The following is a 19,014-nucleotide window of genomic DNA, read 5'->3' as shown; positions in this document are numbered from 1 at the left end:
CCATATTTCCTTTATGTTTTAGCCAACACTCAGGCTAAACACATAGTAAGCATGCCATAACATTTGCTGAAATTAAAGGAATGATTAAACTATAGAAGGTACAGATTTTGAATATCTTACCTTAAGGAAACTATTTTTATTAACAGGCAAGAAAGGTGTTATAGATGTGATTTCAAATATCTAAAGGAAAATTCAAATACTTATTCAAATATTTATTCAAATCTTTTGGACAACTCAGTTAAAGTTTTCTGATATTTGCTGGAAAACATCTTTTAAACAATAATTGTTAAAGAATAGGATTAGTAATTGTAACTAATGTCATTATTTAAAGATTCTGATAAAAGCATATATTTTGAAGAGTCTAGAGTCATAATTCTTCATAGTATTATGAGTTTTTGACTAAAATTCAAAAATTATCTTGGTGTTTAATAGAGTATAAACCCAGGTAGATAAGTATAGTTTTGTTTAAACTACTAAATATATTAGTTAAAGTTGTCTACGATGCAAACTTCTTTAAAGTAAATTATATTTTACCATTTTTTCTATGACAAAAAGTATCTCAGAAGATAGAGATGTAAAATGAAAAATGGTATTGGATGCTCCTTACCAGTGCAATTATCCTGTGAAGTGTTAAAATACTTCTAGGGTTTTTGTAGAACATTTTCTGAATCTGGGGTTCCTTCTCACATCTTTTAAAAATTAGTCATAGAGGTTGTCATTTTCTTCCTCTGCTTATACTCCATGTCACTATCCTTTGCTGACTCAGAGACACTAAAATTCCTTAGGATGCTTTCTCATACTTACTACCATCATATATAAATATGGTTCTGTTTCAGCACCCCAAAGCACTCCAAGTCTTACCAAAGCTTCAGTTTAATAGGCATCTACTGATAAAACCTTACATGTCAGGGGCAGCTGGTTCACATCCTAAACATATCATGAGAGTCCTATGGCCCTAGAAGACTGTCACGTAGTGAAGGAGAGGCTCAACTGCACGTCTGATGACCTGTTTGCAAAAAAATGACCTCCCCACGATGCAAGACTCAAGCTAAGACTGACTTTTCCCCACCCAAAAATGACTGACACTCATTTGAAATAATTTCACAAGACACCCTCAGCTCCATCTAATCACCATAAAACATTTTCAAACCCTGGGGTATTCCAACTTAAATAACATCTGTGATGGATAGTGGACTCAGTAGTCTAGTCAAAATCTGAGATGATTTTAAAATTCTAAGTGACTATTCTAAGTCTTTAAGTATGCAGTCTAAAATCAACCCAATTTACATTATCTACCAGAACACTTAACATCTCGGTTTGAATCTTTTGCATTTAGATATAGAATGACTTTGTTTTATTTTTTTTAAATGCTCAGACTTTACATTTTCTTTTGTAAAACTTACAGGACAGGGCCAATCCTGCTATCTTTTCCAAAAGCAAGAATACCTTCACAAGAATTGACATCTACCATTCCCAAAATTGTAAAATGCCCACAGTCTCTGGATATTCACCTTGAAGACTTTAAAATGGATGAATTAAATAGATATTAATAAATTTAAAAAACCACTCTAGTGGGTAAACCATTACACTAATAATTCATAGCATACTTAATTATTTAGTAAATCATAGGATGAAAAATACATGTGTAATAAAATGAATGTGACCCACATTCACATATAACGCTACAAATACATAGAAAAAAGCTAAAAGTATGTTTCTAACAAATACTTTATTAGGTCATAGAATTAAGTGTTTTTATTAATTATCTTTATTTTTGATTTTCTTTAATGTTTTTACTTTTATATTGAAAAATGGAGCTTAGAGCTTAAAATATGAACCAAAGAAGACAAAGCCATTCATTACTCATAATTATGACATTCTGGGATTTGTGATTTTAAAAATCAGAATTAATAGGAGAAAAGGTATGGTGTTTCTGATGAAATCTTTTACAATATGATCAACTTCTTCACCATTCATTAAATAAAATGAGGTGAAATATTACTCAGGGACATCATAGGGTCTATTTCCTCCTCACAAAGGAAATATGGGCTGTCCAATCTACAGAGTTCTGGAAGCAGGAATGTATACTATCTTGGGGTCTCTTTAGGACTTTGTTGTTTTTACAGTCTAAAGATTCCTTCTTTTCTTTATTTTCCTACATGACCATGATAAAGGCTGTAGGAATTCTTGTTGGAGAGATATAGGGCATCATGTTAGTAATTGTTTAGATGTTATTATTTTCTTAAGCAAAGAGTTATGAAAATAAGAAGGAAGTGTTATATTTCACTTTGGAGATTATTTGCTGAATGAAGAATTCATGCTTTTAACTAGGCAGCTGTCATAGCTATTTATGAAAATGCACTCTCCTTGTAGCTTTAATTGTTAACAAAATTAACAAGACAAATACATGTTGTGCTTCACCAGTCTTTCTAAAGTATCTGTTCAAATTAACAATGTGAACTGAATGAATGCGTGAATGACTACAAGCTAAAAATAAATTTAAAACAGCCAAAAAACATGGTTCCCTAGCAAGAAGCTAATAGTTATGTACACACAAAAATACTTTTATACAAATATTTCTACAATAATCTTTTTTTTTTTCAGTACAGTTTACCATTAACTATGGTGACATCTTTTTTTATTTTCAGCCGAGATATGTGTGGATGCTTTGAGAATGAGGTCAACTCCTTTAAGTATCGGTGCATGGCTTTGCTAATGTGTTCAAAAACATACAACATTTTCCTCATTAATAACACTTGTCTTAGTGACCCTTCATAGTAATATGAAGCAACTTAATTACTTTTGAACAGTAAATTGAAGCAGAAATTCAAAGATTTTTAAATATAAAATTATGCTAAAGGTAAAATAGATTAATGGCCAATAACATAACTGAGGCCCAAAGAGCCATACAGCATTCATAAAGTTGCCAGATTTAGCAAAACAAACTACAGAATATCCAGTTAAATTTGAATTCCAGATAAATAGCAAATACTCCTGTGACCCAGATGGGACATATTTATACTAAACAAATATTCATTGTTTATCTGAAATTCAAATACCTGCATGAACTGAATTTTATCTGGCAACCCTTGGTACACAGGGATTCTGCAGTCCCCACTGCCAGTCTACAAAGCTCTATATTCTTGGCCTATATATCAGACTTGGTTCTAGGAAATTATTATACCTGTAATTTAGGGCAACTCAAGTGTGTTCATTAACATACATTTGAAAGAAACCATCACCAAGATGTATCAGGTTTATTTTAATTTATATTAAAAAAAATAAGTTGCTTTATGTATTCATCTCATTTTCAAAAATTTATTGTTGTTCCCCATCACAAAATAAAGCTTCAACCACTATAGAGCAGATTTTATTCATTAGGGTTTTAACACCAATAAGTTTAAATTGTGTTGATAACAATGATTTATTTCTTTTAATAAAATAAGCAAAATCATGTACCTATTATTGCACAATGCATTAAAAAAGCAAATCTTCTCATATTCCATGATGTAGGTTATGTCAAAAGCAAAAATGTTTTCAAATAGTTGTATATTCATTTACCAATATATGAATAAAACATCTTACAGAGTGCATGAATTCTTTATATCCTATCCCAACACTCTGTTGTTAAGCAGACATGCTTCATCCTTAAGCTTAAAGATTTAATTTGATAACTTGCATGTTTTATCCTCTGACATCTGCAAACTTCACAAAGGTCTAGTTTTTTTTTATTATTTTTCTTTAGGTTATTTTCAAGGTGTGTAAATCTGTAATTACGCTAATGAAACAGAAAGGCAATTCACTTTGTTCACTCATATTCAATTTTATAAGATATAATAATTTACATAAAGTATATTCAAAGTATTCAATAAAAATATAGACCGTTAATGTTGTTATCGTTTTGGAAGCATGTGTATGACATTGTTAGAAATATGAGTGCTAGAACTTGATTTCCTGGGTTCATTTCCTGGTGTTCAACTAGATAAGTGACCTTGGGCAAATTATGCAAATTTTCTATGTCACACTTGCTTAATCTGTAAAATGAGAATAATAATAATAATGCTTTTACCTGATAGGATTGAGGTGAGATTTAAATGAATTAATTCTTGAAAAATGTTTTAAACAGTGAACAGTAAGCACTGAAATGTTAGCTGGTTATCTTCATATGTTAGTTAAACCACAAGTTTCTAGGTCATTAATATACTTTCAATTATTTTACAATGAATTGCTAGTAACTACTGTAAAAATCCATGACTCAAACATGGATTAGTCTTGATTTTATCAAACATGTAAAACTAAGCCATCATATTTATTGGTTTTGAAACTCAGTAGTATACAAATATCCAATCATTTACACAGAATATTTTGAAGAGTTGTCAAAGTGTGTAAGTTCAAAGGTAAGCTAAAGCAGTTATGGAGTGCTAATTTTAGTGCAAAATCATCTATTCTTGATTAACAGTGTCTATTACATTTCCTCAAACTTAAACATTAAACAGAAATTGTGTTAGCACTCTGGATTCAAGAACTGTCATTGTTTTGGTCCAAATTTGGGTAATAAAATAGATCTTAGATGTTTTTAGGTAATCATCCCACAATAAAACTTCATATCATAACGTAAAAAGGTGTTACATAGTTAACTTTTTATGGGGCCATGAAAGTCCCATATTTCTTAAACTACATCAAAATTATACCAGCACAGGTTTCAAATTACATGACATCCAATCACTATGTTAGAATGATTTTTAAACTTCTGATGTGTGTAAACTACTCATTCTGGTGTGTCTTTGCATGTGTGTTTTTCTTTCTTAAATATAGGTGAGATAAGCAAAAATTGAGGTATTTCTGTATAGACATTAATAAACTATACAGACATTAATAAATATTCAATATGCATATTGAATATTTGCTCTATGTAGTTTTGGCTTATTGTTTCTGTCATTGTCATTTTGATTTCCTATCAGGAGATTGTAGGGGGGATATTTTAGATGTCCAGCAAATTTTCCCAGGTATCCAGAGCGACAAGGACACTACTATTTGATATTTCCACAAATGACCATATGGTCACTGTCTGGCATTAAAAAAAATAAATAGATAAAAGAGGATTCATTATACTATTGATAGTGACTGGTTCTGCCCCAGACCACTCCAAACATCATCAGAAACTTCAGAAGAAATAACCAAGTATCATAAAGTATGAAACAATCATGAACCCTCCTTTAAGGGACTCTTAAGACTTATTCCATCTCTCTTTATGCCTGTCTTTTTGAACTACAATCAGAAGTCTAGGTCTCTCAGATAATCCTGCTCTATTCATAGTTTCTAAATCCCCTTGTTTGAACTAGTCCTTGTCCTGCCTTTCCTGAATATCCTGGAAATATTTTATTTTACCCTCTAACATGCCAGATCTGTGACCAACAAGATTATCTTTTTGTTTTTCTTCTCTATCTACATTCTTTCTCTAGGTCATTTCATCTATATTTAACTTCAATCTATGTATTTGTGACCCTCAAATATATATATATATATATATATATATATATATACACCTCTAATGCCTCCTCGTGATCCAATTGTATATATAAAACTTACTGCATAATTGTTATATTCAATAGTTGTATGTCTGAATCACCACAAAATTAAATGTCAACAATTCTTGATTTCATCTACCAAATTTAACCCTCCATCAATTTTTTCCCCTATTTTATCTATATGCCCTACCTAAATTCTAAGATCCTTCTCTCTTCATCTCTAATGTTATGACCCTAATGCAAAGGGCCCTGCTTGCTTTGTGGATGACCATATTTAGTGTAGGAAACAGTATACAGTACACAATAGTTACTATGCAAATATTTTCAAATAAAAGAGAAATTTCACAGGTGTCTTTAGAATTTTTTTTTAACAATAAGAGAAATTAGGGAATTGAGACTCTTCAATCTTTTGTTGATATGCATTAAGTTGCAAGAAATAACATGGGTAAATCTTTAAGAATACTGTTTAGTAACAGTGGGTCAAGAGGTATACAGTCTAAGGTTTTGTATGACAACCTAATTTTGATATAAGGAATTCAGGTTTTTTTCATCACTTCTGCAAGTTTTCATGTGTTGCTTCTATTACTGTTATAAGACAACCATCACAGTTCCCAGTATTACATCCTTATGTAACAATGACCCGAATGAGAAGCAAAAAGGTGATGCAATGCTCTTTCTTCTTGCAGTATTATACTAAGAAGAGCCTACTAGTCTGTGATATCTAAATGATAACTCCTTGACATAAGTGCCCTTTGACCCAGGGATGCTTACCAAGGTCCTCTTACTTGCCTCTCCTCCATTCCTTCCCTCCTTAACCAAAATGCTAGGTACCCCTAGAATGTGTTAGGTTGATCAAATGATCCTATGACATGCTGTGGCAAATTTAGGAAAACAAATTTTATTTTGGGGGATTCCTATGACTTCTAATTAGATCCCATATACAGTGAACTCATACTAAATGTAACCCCTCTCTAATTAACAAAGAAATCCTTCTACGTCTTTAATTCTGCTGCTTCTGCAATGATCTTGTAAGCACCTGGCTGGTGAAGCCCTCCTTCCCCACTGGTGTGAGATTTTATAAACTTTGTTCTCCTTTGCTTAATGCTGGTCATATCATTAGTGCAGCCATCCAATAAATTTCTGTGTGGATAACAGTGAGGCTGGTGATTTGGTCCCTCTAGGGTAGATAGAAACAATTTTTCTCACTTTTTCCCACTATAATCAAGAAGAACAATTCTACTTCAAAGGTCCTCATTAGATTTTCCTTATTTCTCATTGTCTATATCGTATGTTCACTCTATGCCAATAAATGGCAAAGGAAACAAAATTGTCATGACTGACTGAGTCTGATCATGACTAGTGTTTTAGGGCTGATCAATGGGCAGGAAAAAGTACTGTTGGTTAAATAACCAACAATGTCCGCTGCAATTGCCATCTAACAAGAATTGTCAAATTTAGCAAATAAAAATACAGAATTCCCAGTTAAACTTGAATTTCAGATCAATGACAAATAATTTTTTGTATAAGTAAGTAAGTAGAATTATTTAGCACAAGTATGTGAATATATACTTATACTAAAGATTATTCATTTTGATGTGAATTTCAAATTTAACTGGACTTTATGTTTTTTCCCTGGCAAACTCCACGGTTTCTTAACCAAACTGTGAGGCAAATATTTTTTATTCTTGCATCCTAGGTTAGCTTTTGAGGTACTTTCACTCCATGAAATATTTGTCACCCAGGTAAACCAAAGACTTTATATTGACACTAAATTTGAGGCTCCCTCCTTAGTCCCCTTTTTAGGCATTCCCTCTGCTTCTATTATTTTGTATGCAGGTATTTTCCTTCTATCAAAGGCAGTGTGGTGTTGGGAAAAGAGCTTAGGAACTAGTTTCAAAACTAGAACTAATTTCAAACTTGGTTGAACTGTTATCTATGTGACCAGGGCTATGTCACTCCTTAAAACACATTTGAGTTGATATGAGATAAAAGTAGTTTAAGATATTTTTAGAAGACACCATAGGAATTGATTATATTGTTATTATGCAGTAAACACATACCAAGGAGCCTTCCATTCTGAAGCCTGATAATCAGAGAAGTTAATTTTGCCACAGTGTTAGGTGTTTTCTACTCACAAGATGTATGTAGGAGGTTCATGAAAAAACAACTGTGCTAATATTGACACAGAGGGCATTTCAGACCTCATGGTAGCTTCTAGTTGGCAATGTTGTCAGCCATCTTATCATCTCTTAAAACCCACAAAATTTCGATAGTTGCCTTCTCTGCTTCTGCATTGTATGTTCTACCACCTGCTTTCCAAGAAATAGTACAACCACTTAATTGTTACAAGGAGAATCATGTGACCAAATTCACATATTGTAGAATTCCCAACAAAGGCACAAGGAACCATGACACCAAAGTTTGCAGATGTTTCTAACCTCATTCTGTAATATTTTGTAACAAGAAGAGCTTTGCAGGGCTGATTGGCACTTCAGCTAATATTAGTGAACCTATCCTCTCAGAATATGATATTATTTAAATTTTTCCTCAACACAGGTGTAAATGAGTATTCTCTTATTTCAAGGAGCTCTTACAGATGGCTGTCAAAGGTATTAGTATTTAGCTGAATTTCTGTAACCACAGCAATGCAGTGGGAGGGTATGATCAGCCTCTTTGACTCACCTCATCTAGCTGCATCTAAGCTCTATAATTAAAAAAAAATAAAATAAAGAGAGAGGAAGAAAGAAGATAAGAGAGACAATTTCCCTCGTGATCCATGAAGAAATTTGATGTAAGTGTCAGATGATTTAGGTTCAAAATGACAATTTGGAAAAACAATGAACATTTAGCATATGGGAAATACAGCTAATTTTGTATATAGTCATCCAGAAACATAAGTTTACCCTTGTAGTTTTACATACTTTGAGAATTTATGCTCTCTGTTTTTTTTTTTTAAATATATGTTTCAAGGCTCTATTAAACCTTCACATATTTTTATCTTAAACACATAGCTAAGGACAAACCTATGATAGCCATTAAAAGAGTATAATAAATAAGCAGAACATAGAATTTTTAAGACAGTAAAACTACTCTGTGTCAAACTGAAACGGTGGATACATGTTATTGTAAATTTGTCAAAACCCACAGAAGGTACATTACCAAAGGTGAACTTTGGGTGATAAAAATATGTCAGTATAAGTTCATTGATTGTAACAAATGTACCGTTCTTTTGGGGGATGTTGATAATGGGAAATGCTATGCATGTGTGGGGCAGGGGGTATATGAGAATCTCTGTACTTTCTGTTCAAGTTTTCTGTCAACTTAAAACTGCTCTAAAAGATACAGTCTATTAAAAAGAAAAGAATTCAGAAATTATTTTGTCATCTTCAGTAACCTGCCTTATATCATAAGTATAGACTTTGGCATATTTGACAAATGTGATTCTAATCACCCAAAATGTCATATAGATATTAAAAATGTGAAATCCTTATTTTTATAAAAACATTGAGGTGAATATATTTGTAGATTAACTCATAAGACATCACAAAGTAAAGTGCATTCTTCAACTTTGAAACAAAAGATGTTTAAAAAATAAATTAGCAGTAGTTTGTAGGGCAGCATTCAACCTTCATAGAATATCCTTTGCAAAATATGAGTTCATTTTTAGAAGACATAAAAAAGCGTCATTTATATTTTACTTCTAAAATATTATTTCCAAGGATAATGTTTGAAAATTGAATTTTTCATTAGGGTAAATGCTCACAAGACATATTTTTCTACACATATAAACACCATCTAAATTTAGTGCCAGGCTGCCATTACTTTTCTATTCAGAACCAATAAAATGAATAGGGGTCATTCCCTCTCAAAGAGTATGAAAACTCAAAACATTAATTTACTCTCTTTTAATTTAATTTAAGATTGCTAAAAATGACCCTTTGCCTTCATTAAAATTGGCTATTTAAATAAATATTGCAATTAAATTATAACCACTGAATGTCAATTACTTTCAGATTAGGAATGAATTTATTTAGATCACTAGGGAAATTGATCTTGTATGGCTTCTCAAACACAGTAAGATTTCAACATTTATCTCGTTTGGATCAGATGAGGGTCTGGCCAGGCACATTCCCTTTACTAATTTTCTTTTCTAGCCTTAAACATTATGTTATATTTGTGGGCCTGGTTTTTAATACATTTTTTGTGTATATGTACTGCTTTAGTAGTCTAAGCATAAATTAAAACATAATCACATTTCTTGACACTTGTTTACAACAACTTTGATAATGTTTTATCCTTGGAGAGTACAATGATATTAAAGCATTGGTTCATTTATGGTTTAATAGAATTTTTTTGGAAAATATACTTTAAAATATCTTTAACAACTTGATACTTTCATGAGGCAGTTACAAATAGAATATTTATTTAACACAAGCTTCTTAAAAAATCAAAATAATATTTCTTAAAGCTAATTATTTTCAGAAAATGCCTTAGTATGTGTTATGAAAGTTGTATTAAATAGTGAACAAAACACAATTTCTTTTCTGCTGTTATAAAATGTTCATTTTATACAAGATTAATATTCAGGGAGTTCTAGAAGATTAAAAGAAAAGCACAGAAGAAAATAACAAAGAGTGGAATGGAAAATGAGATTCAAGAAAATAGAAAAAAGAAACTAGTTCAATTGGGGAATGGTATTTCAATTTAGAAAAAAAATATTTTCAGTGATAATTTAGTATTTTAAAATTCTGTTGACCAATATCTATCAGCTAAAATATATTTTAGTTGTTTCTGTAGTTGTGAATTTTTATATATGGTGTGTTTCCTGCAAGTAACTAAAAACCCAAAGTCAAAATAGCTAAAAAATAAAGGTGTTTATTATCTCACATAATAAATTCTGCTGGTGAATTCATATCCCAATAATGTCACTAGGAACTCATGTTCTTCCCATATTTTTATCCTGTCAGCCTCAACAGGTTTGTTACTTTACCTCTTGGTCCCTCTATTGCTGCTTCAGCTCCAAGCATCACAACCATGTGCACTAGTATTCAGACACCGAAAAAAGGAGAGAAACACTTTTCTTTTGGCCTCTCTTTGTTAACAACTAAAATATGTTTCCTAAAAGCCCAGAAATTTTTTCCAACTTGTCAATACCGATTCCTCATTGTTAGGAATTGTGTTGCATTACCCAACTAATTTAATCATTGGAAAGGGAGATTAGAATTATCATCATTGATTTAGATTGATTACGATTCACTTCAATGGCTAGGGCAGAGAATAACTTTTTCTTGACTCATGTAAAAAATGGACACACAAAAAAATCAGGGGACAGTTAACAAGGGAGAAGAAGAAATTACCATTGGATAAGCAACATCAGAGTCTACTGATGTGCACGTGTAAATCATGCCATTAATCAAAAACTTCAATAAAAAACAAGTCAAAAGTATAAATAAAAAAATACATCTGTTACTTGATATAATCATTTTGCCATGGCATATCCTAAAGATCAAATCCCAACTCCAACTTTACTTTATATTGCATTGTTGAAGGATGGTGATTTAAACTTCTGTGTTCAGATAAGAACACTTTTCTTCCTAATCAGAGCTTATCCAAAGCTGTCAATTGTTTGAGATGTGTGGGCCCAAACTACTTTTAAGAATTCAAATATTGGTAAACAAAAAATTAAAAAGAAAGAGAAGAAACTAGAAGCAGTCACTTTCTCTAGCAGAAAACCTCTTTCCTCCTTAGTTTGCATTACATGTCATTATCTCTTCATCTCCTTTAATTTCATGTTATTCCATTCTACTCCCTTTGTTTCCATGCTCTCTTCTGCTCTCCTCTCTTCCCCTCTCCTTTCCTTTTCAAATGTATTTGTGCCTATGGATGTACAAGGCACTGTGCTGGGCCTGTTACAGAGAAAAGAACACTGCACAGGTAAAGTTCTCAGAAGATAACACAGTCTCAAGATTCGTCATCTTCAGAACATAGACATGTATGGAACCATATAAAATACAGGGCAGAGTATCATAGGAACGAGGAGAGAGAGCTTTTCTGAGTAGAAGATAAAGGCTATATTAATAAAGTAACATTTGCTTTGAACAATTGTCTAACTAATATTTTTATCTATAGCACCAGAACAATATAAAAAAATAATAATGATAATAACGGCAACATGATATGGAAAGGAGAATTATTTCAGTACTTTATGTGCCAAACATTGTACATGCACCATCTTATTTAATCCTACAATTATTTGGATAAGTTGACATTTTTCATATTTTACAATGGAGGAAAGTTATAGGTAAGAGGACATGACATCTTGCCAAGTATAAGATTAGTATCTCGGGGAGGTATTCTAAAGTTGATATTCTTGTCTATTATACTTTTCTGACTCCCATGATAGGTATTCAATCAATGTTTGTAATTAAGTCCGTTGGGATCTATTATATCAACTGACACAAAGAAACTTTATTTTCTGGAACAAGGGAGTTGTTTATCTTCTCATCTGCCAGGTATGGACTACTTCCCTTTAGTAATTTCCTACTGCAATAAAAGTGACATTTTATTGTTAAAAGCCACTGCCATGAAGAAAACATGACTTACTTAAAGGAAGAAATCTAAGATTTGGTATGGAAATTATTCTGGTGAAATAATAGTCATTATAATAATTAATTGGTTAGTTGATATGAGCAAGAGACCCAGCTAGGAATAATGCATAATTCCTTTATTTATACTTCTCACAATAATCCTGTAAATTAAGTAGGAATATTTTCCTCATTTTAGAGGTTAAAAAGGTAAAGCTTAGAAAGAATGAATTTTGGCAAAATCACAGAGATTATAAATTATGGAACAGGAATCAGAGGCCAAGTCAGAAGGATTATAGACCCTAGATCTTAACCATCTTTAGTTTCTTGTTTTATAAAAATCAGAGTTCTCACAAATTCTCATTCGATTTACCCAAGAGTTCTTGATTTCTATGAGAAAAGAGAAGGCAGATACTGACATTATCAGCAGCCCTGGTCTCACCTCTGCTTATCTATATGTCTCTTTTTCTCCAACAAATGTGATCAATTACATAAAGATTGCTGAGGCTTAATATCCTTTTCAGCAGTGTTTGTCCCATATTTGGAAATAATATTTCAAATACAAACATAAATGATTCAATTTACTGGGTGCCAGCTATTTGATAGCCAACACATATGTGTCAACTGTAATTTCTTTTTTAAAACAGGTGAATATTAACATCCCCTTTTTGATAGAAAGGCAACAAAAGACTCATTTGGATTATGTTGCTCAAGATTATGTGGCCTAATGCAACATTATTTCAAAAACAGTTTTGAGGGTGCAAACTTTTTGCACTTATTGAAATTTAAAAAAAATTTCTAAACACCAACAGTGTAATTTTGCTAAAGTTACAATTTTGGAAAATTAACTAGCCTGAAGACTACTCCTGGCCTTTCCATCAAGTGCATCTGGGTCTCCATCATCTCAGTGTTGCCTGCATTTCTCCCAGTACTTGGGGTCAGGTGAAGGGGGGTAAAGAAGATACTCTAAAGGACTCCTGGATTATAGAGCCCAGGGGAGTCTTGGGTGAGGTCCTGGGCTCCTTGAATGCTGTGTAGAGTAGCCTCTCTCTATCCTGCCCGCTGCCCCCCCAAGCTCCCTTTTGGCCTCCTCAGGTTTGATATCTGAGAGGTTTGATTATCCAGAGGAAATTAAATATTTTATATCAAAATATATTACAGTAAATATCACCAAATACTTTCCTTTAGCACTGTTCCAAGCGTTAAGCTCAAGCACCTCAATCTAGCTCTGGGCTAGTTTGTGAGATTTCATTTGCTGCATAAAGTGGCCTTGTTTCCTGCCATCTGGAAAGGTGTAGGCGCTCAGTCTTAAAGCTTATCCTGACTCTTTCCACTTGGCCATGTTTCTTCTCCTTCACTAAGAGTTTTCAAAACCTTCACACACGGGCATAAATGAAGTGTGTGAGATGTTTTTCTTCATATCAAAACACATCAAGGTGTAATTGAAGAGTTGGTGTGTCTAGAAACTGCAACCTGGTTCAGGAAAGAAAAGTAACTGTGACTTTTTCAGAGTATTAATCTAACAACCATCAGGTGTATTCTTCCTTGGGAATACCCAGCATAAGGAGCACTGCTTTGTTTTGTTTTTGCTTTTTAAACAATTTGAAAGAAAAATTGAAAGCAATCAATTTAAAATTTTTCGGGAGTTCCCTGGTGGCCTGGTGATTCGGATTCTGGGCTTTCACTGCCATGGCCCGGGTTCAACCCTGGTCAGGGAACTGAGATCCTACAAGCTGCGTGGCCAAATAAATAAATAAAATTTAAAAAGTAAAATTCTCACATGGTAACAAGTAAGGTTGTTTTGTATCATTGAATTTTAATGATATTAAAACTGTTTAGGTAGACACTGACCCTAGTGAAAATATAAGAGTAATTTTGACATAAGGACTCACTGATAAAGTGTTATTCTACCAGTTAAGCCTGTAATGTCTCTTGATCACCAAGGGATAGTTCATTAAATTAAATGCCGCTATAGAAAAATGAAGCTGTTGATGAGATGAAATGTTCCAAAATAACATCATGGGCTAATATTTTGAATACAAAATTCATATTTTATGTGTATAAATAATACAGTAACTCCAAGAGGAAGAATAAAAAATTCACCTCCATTATTTGGATACTTACTTTGTATAATAACCATACATTTAGCAATTGAGGTTTAAATTTGCATTTGGATATTGAATGATATTGTCAAATAAGTGATTATTTTCTGTTTAAATTTAAAACTGGCCTATCCAAGTTAGCTTTCTTTTCATTTTTTTTGACCAAGAGCTCTTCCAATATCTAAGCTCCATTCTATTAAACAAAATGTGAGCACCACTCGTTTTTTTTTTTTTTTTTTTTTGTGGTCTCTTTTTATCTACATTATATTTAACCACACAAAAAACAGTTTTTAAAACTTGTGTCATTTGGTATTTTGAAGTGCTTTCTCTCTACCCCTCATGGTTGTGATATGTTACCTTTCTATGATGAATGAAATATTCTATATTTCTGTGCTCTTCTCTTTGGTAGCCACTAGTCACTTTTTGGCCCTTTAAAGGTAGTGAGTGAGACTGAGGAAAAAGTAGACACATATGGCAAGTGGCATTAGAGAATGCAAGTCTAGACTATAATATATATACCTTTGATACATATATACAGATGGTCCTGCACTATTGATAGTTTAACTTATGATTTTTCACTTTAGGATGGTGCAAAAGCAATATGCATTCAGTAGAAACAATACTTTGAATTTTGAATTTTGATCTTTCCCTGGGGCTAGTGAGATACAGTACCATCTCCTCTAGTCATGCCGGGTAGCAGCAGAGAGCCGCAGCTAGAATCAGTCATGTGATCACAAGGGTAAAAACCAATACATATAACCATTCTGTACCCACACAACCATTCTCTTTTTCAGGACAGCATTCAACAAATTACATGAGCTATTCAATACTATATTGTAAAATACGCTTTGTGTTACATGGTTTTGCCCCACTTAGGCTAATGTAAGTTATCTAAGCAAGGTTAAGGTTAGCTAGGCTAAACTATATTGTTTGGTAGGGTAGGTGTACTAAATGCATTTAAACTCATGATATTTTCCACTTATGGTGGGTTTAACAGGGTGTAAGCCCATTGTAAGTTGAGGAAGATTTGTATATCTGCTTCGTTTATGCTCTTAATTTTGTGAATGTGTGTGTGTGTAATTTTATGTTTTGACTGCTGTCTCTGCAGCCTCCAAGGTGTCTAATAATGACCCTTAACTCTTGGAATTGACACATATATAGTATCCTACCATATTGTACTGGGCTATGACTGTATGACTAATGACATATGGCAGAAGTTATGGTATGTCAATTCTGAGATTGATTTGGACTGGGTCTTCCACTTTGGGTTTTATGTTTCTCTATGTATCTCTTCCTCAAACAGTTTGTGAGGAACTGATCCCTACCAACGACTACATTAGTGAGCTTAGAAACATATACTTCAACCCTAGTGCAGTCTTGAGTTGGCTGTAGACCAGGTTAACAGCTTGATTGCAACCGTTGAGAGACTGTGAGCCAGAATCACCCAGCTAAGCAGCTTCCATATTTCTGACTCTCAGAAACTGTTAGATAATAAACGTTTGATGCCTTAAATTGCTAGATTTTGGAACAACTTTTTATGCAGCAATAGATAAATATAGTAAGATACCTGCTAACCTGTGTATATTTATTTTTCAATTGTGCTTAATGAATTACTTTAATTCTAATATTTCTCATAGATTATTACTTTGTGTTTTCTAGATAGGCAAATATTTGGTCTTTCAAAAATGACAGTTCCTCCTCCAATACTTATTCTTACTTTGTTTCTTGTTATATTGTACAAGTTAGAACAAAGTAATACAGTTAAATCATAGTGAAAATCCTAGAAATTCCTTCCCTATTCCTAATTTTATTTAGAATTCCTCTAATGTACCATAATTATATGCAATATTAACGATTGGTATGATAAAACTACACTTTATTATGCTGAATATAATGTATAGTTTAATAAGAAATATATCAAGAATGGATTTGAAATTTTATTAAATATATTTTAGCATGCTTTGAGATAATAAATATTTGGGCTTTGTAATCCTTTCATTTGCTACACTGAAAGATCTATGAGCCATCCTATATTTTGGGGTAAAAAAACACTATTTTGTGGAAACAGAAATATCTGAATGTTTTCTTTTTAAGCAGTGAAATATTCTTTTAATTTCAGAGTTATTATTACTGCATCATTACATAATATCAGTATTATTACTTCTAAAACAACCTGAACAGATTCATATTTAACGTGCATTATAGGTTTTTTTTTTTTGTAATCTTTATGGTCTGCACAAATAAATTCCATGCACTCTGAAATTAAGGACTATGTCTTCTATTGCTTTCATGCACGTATTCTTGCTAAAGCAACGATTACAGTGTTATACCTACAAAAATTTTCAATAAATGCTTGGATTAAAGAGTGATTCTTTGATGAGCTGAATTGTTATCAGAGGAGCTTGTTTTAGGCCCTTTACTTTTAATATATATTGGGGGATATTTTCCAAATTGAAAATTCAGTTATCCTTAGATTATTTTTGACTGCATTGTCATGCTCTTAAGATCAAGACATTTCTAATTTCTGTGCCTAAGGAAATATCATTGTTTATAAATTATGGATTTCAAATCATAAGTCAACATTTCAAAACTTTCTTAAAATTCATTCCCTTGGGGCTTCCCAGGTGGTACAGTGGTTGAGAGTCCGCCTGCCGATGCAGGGGACACGGGTTCGTGTCCCAGTCCGGGAAGATCCCACATGCCGCAGAGCGGCTGGGCCCGTGAACCATGGCCGCTGAGCCTGCGCATCCGGAGCCTGTGCTCCACAACAGAAAGGGGCCACAGCAGTGAGAGGCCCATGTACTGCAAAAAAAAAAAAAAAAAAAAAAAATCATTCCCTTGAAAAATAAATTTAAAATGCAATGCAACATTAAAGAGCTACCTGTAATGCCTACTACCAAGTATCTAGGCAGTTTCACATGTCAATTTAATAATGAGACCAATACAAGGAGTAAAATGATGTCCATTTTACTAACACAAAGGAGAAAAATCAAGTTCCAATAAACATTAAATAATTGGGTCTGTTTTACTCCAATGTACAATCTATTAAATTAATAATAATAAACATAATAGTTTTACAGAATAGAGTAAGTATTAAATCAGCTCATACATTTTTAGGAAAAAGGGTTTTCCATTTTCCCTCTTCATTAATTTCCTCATTATATATTCTTTTTATACTTCCTCTAGAGATCCACTTGTTTTCAGCCTTTGACAATGACTAGAGTGCTTGCTTGGATAGTCCATGGATTGTGTTTCTGCATTCAGAAACACATGGCTTTGTTACATGACTCATGTGAGACAAATATGTGCAGCCATTTGAGATTGGAAAATTTGGTTCCCCAAATTCTACCTATCTACATCATAGCCAGAGTGCTTTGTTTTGGTTGTCATTCCCATCAAAACATACAGATAATTAAATATATCTCTATCAACCTACTTGAAATTAACAGTCAACTATTTTTAGTGAATGCTTTCCTCAGAAATATGATAACCATGCAAAATAAGTGCCTTATTGATATAACTTGGTCTTTGAGAGTTTTCCTCAAATATTCATATGGCAGTGAATTAGATTAGTAAATTGATACCAATTTCTTGAGAATAACTAAATTTTGATGCAATATTTTGATACTCCATTCTATTCAGATTAGAATCCCTTCACAAATAGAGACCTTATTAAACTTTCAGGTATGAAATGAGTTACTGTTTCCTAGTGAGTTCCACACTAACATTTTTGGTGTTTTTATCAGCTCAAAATAGCACATTCTGTGACATTCCAGCCAATTTAGAAGGCAGTTAGTATATTTTTGCTTCTTTTCTAATTAATGCAAATTATTATTTGTCGATTAAATAATACTTTAGTTGTTAACAATAATACAAATAACAGAATATTCTGTCAAATTTCTATGCTCTCCTTCAAAGCAAACTGTTGGCATTTGTTTCTTTAAAATTCTCATGCAAGACATACTTTTAATGTAGTTAAAATTAGTAACAACTCTCTCTGGTATAAAAACCAAGCAAAAATACATTTCATTTAATAACAAATAAAGTAATTTTATAAATATGTGGGTGGGGGGGGAATTGAGAAAGGGGGTCTGAACTCATGTGTAGAATGCAATAAACCTATGTGATAATAAATTTTACATGTCAACTTGACTGAGCCACTTGGGTTCCCAGACGTTTGGCCAAACACTATTCTGAATGTGTGTCTGTGAAGGTTTTTATGGATGAGATTAACATTTGAATCAGTAGACTGAAAAAAGTAAATTGCCTTCCATGATGTGGCTGGGCTTCATCCAATCAATTGAAGACCTGAATAGAACAAAAAACCTAAGAGGGAACTCTTCCTGTCTGATAGATTTGAACTGGGACATGTGTCTCTTCTGGTCTTCAGAGTCAAACTGAAACATTGGCTCATTTGGGTATTGAACTTTCCAGCCTTCAGACTGTAATTTACACCATTGGCCCTCCTGGTTCTCAGCACTTGGACTAGAAACATTGTCTGTGCCAGGTCTCTAATTTACTGACTACAGATCTTGGGATGTCTCAGCCTCCATATCTTGTGAGCCAATTTTTTTTTTATAATAGATCTCTAAGATAGATCTCTAAGATATATAGGATAAGTTGAATATGCATGAAATGTGAAATATAGGGGTTATCTATATATCTATTATCCATCTCTATATATCTCCCATTGATTCTATTTTTCTGGAGAACTCTGACTAATACAACCTATTTAAACTAATGGAATGTTACTTTATAGTTGAAATGTGATATTTTGTTTTAGTATTTTTTTCTTAAAAT

This window comes from Hyperoodon ampullatus, assembly GCF_949752795.1.
Source record: "Hyperoodon ampullatus genome assembly, chromosome: 1".
Classification (NCBI taxonomy): domain Eukaryota; kingdom Metazoa; phylum Chordata; class Mammalia; order Artiodactyla; family Ziphiidae; genus Hyperoodon; species Hyperoodon ampullatus.
Note: the sequence above shows the minus strand (reverse complement) of the source record.